Here is a 12,018-nt window from a genome sequence, read left to right as displayed (position 1 = left end):
ACGATACTCTTCAACGTTGAGTGCAGAATTTCGCCTCGGATTGCCGCACGTTTTAATGACCTTTCGTGTTGCGGAGATGTTGAAAGCAACCCTGGACCTGTTTCATGCGTTAAGTGGATTTGTGGACATTGCGAGAAGCCTGTTTCGAAGAACCAGATGAGTCTATTTTGCGTTGGAGTTCTATGTCAAAAATGGTTTCATATTAAATGCGTCAATATGACCCGCGTAGAATACCACCGTATTAGCTCCGCAAACGAACCGTACACTTGTCCGACGTGCGCATTACCCGCATTCAGTTATTTGTTTTTTTTTGCTGTTGGGGACTGTACGTTTACAAATTCAACTGGATTTGATGATTCTCTATCGATTTTAAAGCCGCCAAAACGTTCCAGCAATGTCACCTTTCTTCTCTCCAATGTTCGTAGCTTGCGTAACAAGATCAATTTTAAATTTGGAGCGTTATGACGTTATTGGTCTCACTGAAACGTGGCTGGACCCCTCTGTTTTGGACTCGGAATTATTTCCTCAAGATTATGTTACTTTTCATTGCGACCGTCCTACGCGAGGTGGTGGTGCCCTTCTCGCCATTCACGACTCTCTCCATCCTCTTCCAGTACATGTACCAAATGAATTACTACAAACTGATGACGGTGTGGTCATTGAGGCAATCTTTTCGACTTTCACGTGTGGTACACGAACTGTTGTGGCAGGTTGCGCCTATATGTCACCGAGTTCTTCCGTGGAATATGTAGCCAGACTCTGTGAAATTTTAGGATTTTTGCACGAGACTCTCTCGCCTCATGATGTTTTCTTCCTGATGGGAGATTTCAACCTGCACTTTGACTGGGTAAATCCATCTCCTAGTTCTGCCAAGGAGCAATTTTTGTGCGATACTCTTCTCGGATTGGGACTACAAAAAACTGTGACATTTCCGACTCGAAAAAGAAGTACCCTAGACTTGGTTTTTATAAACGACCAACGTTTTCTCAAAGAGATTGAAAGCAAAGCCAACCTACCAAGCGATCATTCTGCTTTCAGCGAATTCTGAATTTATTTGAATTGGAATTTATTTTTATTTTTCTATTAAAAAAAAGTTTTACAGAGATTAGAGGGCTAAGTCATCTTGCGACTTGTAAGCCCTCCTTTAGGTATTTAGTTATAACAAGAATGTATTTATTTCTACTCAGGGAGAATGAATATGTCAAGACTATCGACGGACACGTTGAGCCCCTAAGCCCGTCGCGCTAAGGGGGGGGGGAGGGGAAAAGGAGGCGGTCTTATTTTTTGCGTCCTCGCTGCAGCGTTAATCGCGTCGAAAAACGTAATTTTTAAGAACCTTCCTTCTTAGGCAGATCAAGCTGGTTATAAAACTGAAAAAGTTAAGAATATTATGTAATGTGACTAACATAACAGAGCTACCAGGTTTATTTGTATCAATAAGTTTTCAGGATTTATTTATTTGTTAATCAATTGCTAGTGTCAATTTTCCATCAAAACCCTGTTTGACTGAAGCAATTTATTAAATTTTTGTATTTCAACACGGCAATCTGCCAGATATATGGATTTTGGAACATGGAAAAATTCTTCATTCTTAAGAATTAATTCAATATTTATATCGATTTTCTAAGTGATTCTTACGTAAAAGTGTTGCCAGTTTTATTAAATTTTTAATAACTAAGGTTAATTATTTCGTTATCAAAATGGTAGGGTCGTTCAGACTTTTAAGACGTAATTGACCGAGGCGACTAACTAGTAATGTGTATTTCTTCAATGAATTCCGTGAGTCGCATTACTGATCTTCCTTCTTAGGCAGATCAAGCTTTTTATAAAACTGAAAAAGTTAAGAATTTTATGTAATGTGACTAACATAACAGAGCTACCAGGTTTATTTGTATCAATAAGTTTTCAGGATTTATTTATTTGTTACTCAATTGCTAGTGTCAATTTTCCTTCAAAACCCTGTTTGACTGAAGCAATTTACCAAATTTTTGTATTTCAACACGGCAATCTGCCAGATATATGGATTTTGGAAACTGGAAAAATTCTTCATTCTTAAGAATTAATTCAATATTTATATCGATTTGCTAAGTGTTTCTTACGTTAAAGTGTTGCCAGTTTTATTAAATTTTTAATCATGAAGGTTAATTTTTTCGTTATCAAAATGGTAGTGTCGTTCAGACTTTTAAGACGTGATTGACCGAGGCGACTAACTAGAAATCGGTATTACGACAAAAATTCCGTAAGTTGCTTTGCTGTTGGAAATTTGGCAAAATCTTCCTTCTTAGGCAGATCAAGCTGGTTATAAAACTGAAAAAGTTAAGAATTTTATGTAATGTGACTAACATAACAAAGCTACCAAGTTTATTTGGTTCAATAAGTTTTCAGGATTTATTTATTTTTTAATCAATTGCTAGTGTCAATTTTCCATCAAAACCCTGTTTGACTGAAGCAATTTACCAAATTTTTGTATTTCAACACGGCAATCTGCAAGATATATGGATTTTGGAAACTTTAAAAATTCTTCATTCTTATGAATTAATTCAATATTTATATCGATTTTCTAAGTGTTTCTTACATTAAAGTGATGCCGGTTTTATTAAATCTTAAATCACTTAAGTTAATTTTTTTCGTTATCAAAATGTTAGTGTCGTTCAGACTTTTAAGCCGTTATGACCGAGGCGAATAACAATAAATGTGTATTTCTTAAATGAATTCCGTGAGTCGATTTGCTGTTGGAAAACTGCAAAAATCTTCCGTCTTAGGCAGATCAAGCTGGTTATAAAACTGAAAAATTTAAGAATTTTATGTAATGTGACTAACATAACAAAGCTACCAGGTTTATTTGTATCAATAAGTTTTCAGGATTTATTTATTTGTTAATCAATTGCTAGTGTCAATTTTCCATCAAAACCCTGTTTGACTGAAGCAATTTACCAAATTTTTGTATTTCAACACGGCAATCTGCCAGATATACGGATTTTGGAAACTGGAAAAATTCTTCATTCTTAAGAATTAATTCAATATTTATATCGATTTCCAAAGTGTTTCTTACGTTAAAGTGTTGCCAGTTTTATTAAATTTTTATTCACTAAGGTTAATTTTTTCGTTATCAAAATGGTAGTGTCGTTCAGACTTTTAAGACGTGATTGACCGAGGCGACTAACTAGAAATCGGTATTACGACAAAAATTCCGTAAGTTGCTTTGCTGTTGGAAATTTGCCAAAATCTTCCTTCTTAGGCAGATCAAGCTAGTTATAAAACTGAAAAAGTTAAGAATTTTATGTATTGTGACTAACATAATAGAGCTACCAAGTTTATTTGGATCAATAAGTTTTCAGGTGTTATTTATTTGTTAATCAATTGCTAGTGTCAATTTTCCATCAAAACCCTGTTTGACTGAAGCAATTTATCAAATTTTTGGATTTCAACACGGCAATCTGCCAGATATATGGATTTTGGAACATGGAAAAATTCTTCATTCTTAAGAATTAATTCAATATTTATATCGATTTTCTAAGTGTTTCTTACGTTAAAGTGTTGCCAGTTTTATTAAATTTTTAATCACTAAGGTTAATTATTTCGTTATCAAAATGGTAGGGTCTTTCAGACTTTTAAGACGTAATTGACCGAGGCGACTAACTAGTAATGTGTATTTCTTCAATGAATTCCGTGAGTCGCATTACTGATCTTCCTTCTTAGGCAGATCAAGCTGGTTATAAAACTGAAAAAGTTAAGAATTTTATGTAATGTGACTAACATAATAGAGCTACCAGGTTTATTTGGATCAATAAGTGTTCAGGATTTATTTATTTGTTAATCAATTGCTAGTGTCAATTTTCCATCAAAACCCTGTTTGACTGAAGCAATTTACCAAATTTTTGTATTTCAACACGGCTATCTGCCAGATATATGGATTTTGGAAACTGGAAAAATTCTTCATTCTTAAGAATTAATTCAATATTTATATCGATTTTCTAAGTGTTTCTTACGTAAAAGTGTTGCCAGTTTTATAAATTTTTAATCAATAAGGTTAATTATTTCGTTATCAAAATGGTAGTGTCGTTCAGACTTTTAAGACGTAATTGACCGAGGCGACTAACTAGAAATCGGTATTACGACAAAAATTCCGTAAGTTGCTTTGCTGTTGGAAATTTGCCAAAATCTTCCTTCTTAGGCAGATCAAGCTAGTAATAAAACTGAAAAAGTTAAGAATTTTATGTAATGTGACTAACATAACAGAGCTCCCAGGTTTATTTGTATCAATAAGTTTTCAGGATTTATTTATTTGTTAATCAATTGCTAGTGTCAATTTTCCATCAAAACCCTGTTTGACTGAAGCAATTTACCAAATTTTGTATTTCAACACGGCAATCTGCCAGATATATGGATTTTGGAAACTTGAAAAATTCTTCATTCTTATGAATTAATTCAATATTTATATCGATTTTCTAAGTGTTTCTTACATTAAAGTGATGCCGGTTTTATTAAATCTTAAATCACTTAGGTTAATTTTTTTCGTTATCAAAATGTTAGTGTCGTTCAGACTTTTAAGCCGTTATGACCGAGGCGAATAACAATAAATGTGTATTTCTTAAATGAATTCCGTGAGTCGATTTGCTGTTGGAAAACTGCAAAAATCTTCCGTGTTAGGCAGATCAAGCTGGTTATAAAACTGAAAAAGTTAAGAATTTTATGTAATGTGATTAACATAACAAAGCTACCAGGTTTATTTGTATCAATAAGTTTTCAGGATTTATTTATTTGTTAATCAATTGCTAGTGTCAATTTTCCATCAAAACCCTGTTTGACTGAAGCAATTTACCAAATTTTTGTATTTCTACACGGCAATCTGCCAGATATATGGATTTTGGAAACTGGAAAAATTCTACATTCTTATGAATTAATTCAACATTTATATCGATTTTCTAAGTGTTTCTTACATTAAAGTGATGCCGGTTTTATTAAATCTTAAATCACTTAGGTTAATTTTTTCGTTATCAAAATGTTAGTGTCGTTCAGACTTTTAAGACGTTATTGACCTAGGCGACTAACTAGAAATGTGTATTTCTTCAATGAATTCCGTGAGTCGCATTACTGCTCTTCCTTCTTAGGCAGATCAAGCTGGTTATAAAAATGAAAAAGTTAAGAATTTTATGTAATGTGACAAACAGAACAGAGCTACCAGGTTTATTTGTATTAATAAGTTTTCAGGATTTATTTATTTGTTAATCAATTGCTAGTGTCAATTTTCCATCAAAACCCTGTTTGACTGAAGCAATTTACCAAATTTTTGTATTTCAACACGGCAATCTGCCAGATATATGGATTTTGGAAACTGGAAAAATTCTTCATTCTTAAGAATTAATTCAATATTTATATCGATTTTCTAAGTGTTTCTTACATTAAAGTGATGCCGGTTTTATTAAATCTTAAATCACTTAGGTTAATTTTTTTCGTTATCAAAATGTTAGTGTCGTTCAGACTTTTAAGCCGTTATGACCGAGGCGAATAACAATAAATGTGTATTTCTTAAATGAATTCCGTGAGTCGATTTGCTGTTGGAAAACTGCAAAAATCTTCCGTCTTAGGCAGGGTTTTGAAGAAACATTAACTATAGCAATTCATTAACAAATTTATAAACTTAAATAATTATTGATATAAATAAGCCTGGCAGCTCAGTTTTGTTAACCAGACTAAGAAAATAAATTTAAATTTTGAATTAATTCTTAAGAATTATGAATATTTCCAGCTCCAAAATCCATTTATCTGGCAGATTGCCGTGTTGAAATGCCAAATTTTGGCAAATTTCTTCAGTCAAACAGGGTTTTGAAGAAACATTGACACTAGCAATTGTTTAACAAATCAAGAAACTTGAATAATTATTGATATAAATAAGCCTGGCAGCTCTGTTAAGCTAACCACACTAAGAAAATCGATATAAATTTTGAATGAATTCTTAAGAATTATGAATATTTCCAGCTCCAAAATCCATTTATCTGGCAGATTGCCGTGTTGAAATGCCAAATTTTGGTAAATTTCTTCAGTCAAACAGGGTTTTGAAGAAACATTGACACAAGCAATTCATTAACAAATCTATAAACTTGAATAATTATTGATACAAATAAGCCTGGCAGCTCAGTTTTGTTAACCAGACTTAGAAAATAAACTTAAATTTTGAATTAATTCTTAAGAATTATGAATATTTCCAGCTCCAAAATCCATTTATCTGGCAGATTGCCGTGTTGAAATGCAAAATTTTGGTTAATTTCTTCAGTCAAACAGGATTTGAAGAAACATTGACACTAGCAATTCATTAACAAATCTATAAACTTGAATAATTATTGAATTAAATAAGCCTGGCAGCTCAGTTTTGTTAACCACACTAAGAAAATAAATATAAATTTTGAATTAATTCTTAAGAAATATGAATATTTCCAGCTCCAAAATCCATTTATCTGGCAGATTGCCGTGTTGAAATGCCAAATTTTGGTAAATTTCTTCAGTCAAACAAGGTTTTGAAGAAACACTGACACTAGCAATTCATTAACAAATCTATAAACTTGAATAATTATTGATATAAATAAGTCTGGCAGCTCAGTTTTGTTAACCACACTAAGAAAATAAATATAAATTTTGAATTAATTCTTAAGAATTATGAATATTTTTCAGCTCCAAAATCCGTTTATCTGGCAGATTGCCGTGTTGAAATGCCAAATTTTGGTAAATTTCTTCAGTCAAACAGGGTGTGAAGAAACATTGACACTAGCAATTTATTCACAAATCAAGAAACTTAAATAATTATTGATATAAATAAGCCTGGCAGCTCTGTTATGCTAACCACAATAAGAAATTAAATATAAATTTTGAATTAATTCTTAAGAATTATGAATATTTCCAGCTCCAAAATCCATTTATCTGGCAGATTGCCGTGTTGAAATGCCAAATGTTGGTAAATTTCTTGTCTCACAGGGTTTTGAAGAAACATTAACACTAGCAATTCATTAACAAATTTATAAACTTCAATAATTATTGATATAAATAAGCCTGGCAGCTCAGTTTTGTTAACCACACTAAGAAAATCGATATAAATTTTGAATGAATTCTTAAGAATTATGAATATTTCCAGCTCCAAAATCCATTTATCTGGCAGATTGCCGTGTTGAAATACTAAATTTTGGTTAATTTCTTCAGTCAATCAGGGTTTTGAAGAAACATTGACACTAGCAATTGATTAACAAATCAAGAAACTTTAATAATTATTTATATAAATAAGCCTGGCAGCTCTGTTATGCTAACCACACTAAGAAAATCGATATAAATTTTGAATTAATTCTTGAGAATTATGAATATTTCCAGCTCCAAAATCCATTTATCTGGCAGATTGCCGTGTTGAAATGCCATTTTTTTAAAAATTTCTTCAGTCAAACAGGATTTGAAGAAACATTGACACTAGCAATTCATTAACAAATCTATAAACTTGAATAATTATTGATATAAATAAGCCTGGCAGCTCAGTTTTGTTAACCACACTAAGAAAATAAATATAAATTTTGAATTAATTCTTAAGAAATATGAATATTTCCAGCTCCAAAATCCATTTATCTGGCAGATTGCCGTGTTGAAATGCCAAATTTTGGTAAATTTCTTCAGTCAAACAAGGTTTTGAAGAAACATTGACACTAGCAATTCATTAACAAATCTATAAACTTGAATAATTATTGATATAAATAAGTCTGGCAGCTCAGTTTTGTTAACCACACTAAGAAAATAAACTTAAATTTTGAATTAATTCTTAAGAAATATGAATATTTCCAGCTCCAAAATCCATTTATCTGGCAGATTGCCGTGTTGAAATGCCAAATTTTGGTAAATTTCTTCAGTCAAACAGGGTTTTGAAGAAACATTGACACAAGCAATTCATTAACAAATCTATAAACTTGAATAATTATTGATACAAATAAGCCTGGCAGCTCAGTTTTGTTAACCAGACTTAGAAAATAAACTTAAATTTTGAATTAATTCTTAAGAATTATGAATATTTCCAGCTCCAAAATCCATTTATCTGGCAGATTGCCGTGTTGAAATGCAAAATTTTGGTTAATTTCTTCAGTCAATCAGGGTTTTGAAGAAACATTGACACTAGCAATTGATTAACAAATCAAGAAACTTAAATAATTATTTATATAAATAAGCCTGGCAGCTCTGTTATGCTAACCACACTAAGATAATCGATATAAATTTTGAATTAATTCTTAAGAATTATGAATATTTCCAGCTTCAAAATCCATTTATCTGGCAGATTGCCGTGTTAAAATGCCAATTTTTTTTTAAATTTCTTCAGTCAAACAGGATTTGAAGAAACATTGACACTAGCAATTCATTAACAAATCAAGAAACTTAAATAATTATTTATATAAATAAGCCTGGCAGCTCTGTTATGCTAACCACACTAAGAAAATCGATATAAATTTTGAATGAATTCTTAAGAATTATGAATATTTCCAGCTCCAAAATCCATTTATCTGGCAGATTGCCGTGTTGAAATACTAAATTTTGGTTAATTTCTTCAGTCAATCAGGGTTTTGAAGAAACATTGACACTAGCAATTGATTAACAAATCAAGAAACTTAAATAATTATTTATATAAATAAGCCTGGCAGCTCTGTTATGCTAACCACACTAAGAAAATCGATATAAATTTTGAATTAATTCTTGAGAATTATGAATATTTCCAGCTCCAAAATCCATTTATCTGGCAGATTGCCGTGTTGAAATGCCATTTTTTTTAAATTTCTTCAGTCAAACAGGATTTGAAGAAACATTGACACTAGCAATTCATTAACAAATCTATAAACTTGAATAATTATTGAATTAAATAAGCCTGGCAGCTCAGTTTTGTTAACCACACTAAGAAAATAAATATAAATTTTGAATTAATTCTTAAGAAATATGAATATTTCCAGCTCCAAAATCCATTTATCTGGCAGATTGCCGTGTTGAAATGCCAAATTTTGGTAAATTTCTTCAGTCAAACAAGGTTTTGAAGAAACATTGACACTAGCAATTCATTAACAAATCTATAAACTTGAATAATTATTGATATAAATAAGTCTGGCAGCTCAGTTTTGTTAACCACACTAAGAAAATAAATATAAATTTTGAATTAATTCTTAAGAATTATGAATATTTTTCAGCTCCAAAATCCGTTTATCTGGCAGATTGCCGTGTTGAAATGCCAAATTTTGGTAAATTTCTTCAGTCAAACAGGGTGTGAAGAAACATTGACACTAGCAATTTATTCACAAATCAAGAAACTTAAATAATTATTGATATAAATAAGCCTGGCAGCTCTGTTATGCTAACCACAATAAGAAATTAAATATAAATTTTGAATTAATTCTTAAGAATTATGAATATTTCCAGCTCCAAAATCCATTTATCTGGCAGATTGCCGTGTTGAAATGCCAAATGTTGGTAAATTTCTTGTCTCACAGGGTTTTGAAGAAACATTAACACTAGCAATTCATTAACAAATTTATAAACTTCAATAATTATTGATATAAATAAGCCTGGCAGCTCAGTTTTGTTAACCACACTAAGAAAATCGATATAAATTTTGAATGAATTCTTAAGAATTATGAATATTTCCAGCTCCAAAATCCATTTATCTGGCAGATTGCCGTGTTGAAATACTAAATTTTGGTTAATTTCTTCAGTCAATCAGGGTTTTGAAGAAACATTGACACTAGCAATTGATTAACAAATCAAGAAACTTTAATAATTATTTATATAAATAAGCCTGGCAGCTCTGTTATGCTAACCACACTAAGAAAATCGATATAAATTTTGAATTAATTCTTGAGAATTATGAATATTTCCAGCTCCAAAATCCATTTATCTGGCAGATTGCCGTGTTGAAATGCCATTTTTTTAAAAATTTCTTCAGTCAAACAGGATTTGAAGAAACATTGACACTAGCAATTCATTAACAAATCTATAAACTTGAATAATTATTGATATAAATAAGCCTGGCAGCTCAGTTTTGTTAACCACACTAAGAAAATAAATATAAATTTTGAATTAATTCTTAAGAAATATGAATATTTCCAGCTCCAAAATCCATTTATCTGGCAGATTGCCGTGTTGAAATGCCAAATTTTGGTAAATTTCTTCAGTCAAACAAGGTTTTGAAGAAACATTGACACTAGCAATTCATTAACAAATCTATAAACTTGAATAATTATTGATATAAATAAGTCTGGCAGCTCAGTTTTGTTAACCACACTAAGAAAATAAATATAAATTTTGAATTAATTCTTAAGAAATATGAATATTTCCAACTCCAAAATCCATTTATCTGGCAGATTGCCGTGTTGAAATACTAAATTTTGGTTAATTTCTTCAGTCAATCAGGGTTTTGAAGAAACATTGACACTAGCAATTCATTAACAAATCTATAAACTTGAATAATTATTGATATAAATAAGTCTGGCAGCTCAGTTTTGTTAACTACACTAAGAAAATAAATTTAAATTTTGAATTAATTCTTAAGAATTATGAATATTTTTCAGTTCCAAAATCCATTTATCTGGCAGATTGCCGTGTTGAAATGCCAAATTTTGGTAAATTTCTTCAGTCAAACAGGGTTTTGAAGAAACATTGACACTAGCAATTTATTAACAAATCAAGAAACTTAAATAATTATTGATATAAATAAGCCTGGCAGCTCTGTTATGCTAACCACAATAAGAAATTAAATATAAATTTTGAATTAATTCTTAAGAATTATGAATATTTCCAGCTCCAAAATCCATTTATCTAGCAGATTGCCGTGTTGAAATGCCAAATTTTGGTAAATTTCTTCAGTCAAACAGGGTTTTGAAGAAACATTGACACTAGCAATTTATTAGCAAATTAAGAAACTTAAATAATTATTGATATAAATAAGCCTGGCAGCTCTGTTATGCTAACCACAATAAGAAATTAAATATAAATTTTGAATGAATTCTTAAGAATTATGAATATTTCCAGCTCCAAAATCCATTTATCTGGCAGATTGCCGTGTTGAAATGCCAAATGTTGGTAAATTTCTTGTCTCACAGGGTTTTGAAGAAACATTGACACTAGCAATTGTTTAACAAATCAAGAAACTTGAATAATTATTGATATAAATAAGCCTGGCAGCTCTGTTAAGCTAACCACACTAAGAAAATCGATATAAATTTTGAATGAATTCTTAAGAATTATGAATATTTCCAGCTCTAAAATCCATTTATCTGGCAGATTGCCGTGTTGAAATGCCAAATGTTGGTAAATTTCTTGTCTCACAGGGTTTTGAAGAAACATTGACACTAGCAATTGTTTAACAAATCAAGAAACTTGAATAATTATTGATATAAATAAGCCTGGCAGCTCTGTTAAGCTAACCACACTAAGAAAATCGATATAAATTTTGAATGAATTCTTAAGAATTATGAATATTTCCAGCTCCAAAATCCATTTATCTGGCAGATTGTCGTGTTGAAATGCCAAATTTTGGTAAATTTCTTCAGTCAAACAGGGTTTTGAAGAAACATTGACACTAGCAATTGTTTAACAAATTAAGAAACTTGAATAATTATTGATATAAATAAGCCTGGCAGCTCTGTTAAGCTAACCACACTAAGAAAATCGATATAAATTTTGAATGAATTCTTAAGAATTATGAATATTTCTAGCTCCAAAATCCATTTATCTGGCAGATTGCCGTGTTGAAATGCCAAATTTTGGTAAATTTCTCCAGTCAAACAGGGTTTTGAAGAAACATTAACACTAGCAATTCATTAACAAATTTATAAACTTCAATAATTATTGATATAAATAAGCCTGGCAGCTCAGTTTTGTTAACCACACTAAGAAAATAAATTTAAATTTTGAATTAATTCTTAAGAATTATGAATATTTTTCAGCTCCAATATCCATTTATCTGGCAGATTGCCGTTTTGAAATCCCAAATTTTTTTAAATTTCTGCAGTCAAA

This window comes from Leiobunum rupestre, chromosome 4 (genome assembly GCF_980474605.1).
Source record: "Leiobunum rupestre chromosome 4, qqLeiRupe1.1.hap1, whole genome shotgun sequence".
NCBI classification, from domain to species: Eukaryota; Metazoa; Arthropoda; class Arachnida; order Opiliones; family Sclerosomatidae; genus Leiobunum; species Leiobunum rupestre.
The sequence above is the reverse complement of the archived record's forward strand: the minus strand, read 5'-3'. Positions refer to the sequence as shown.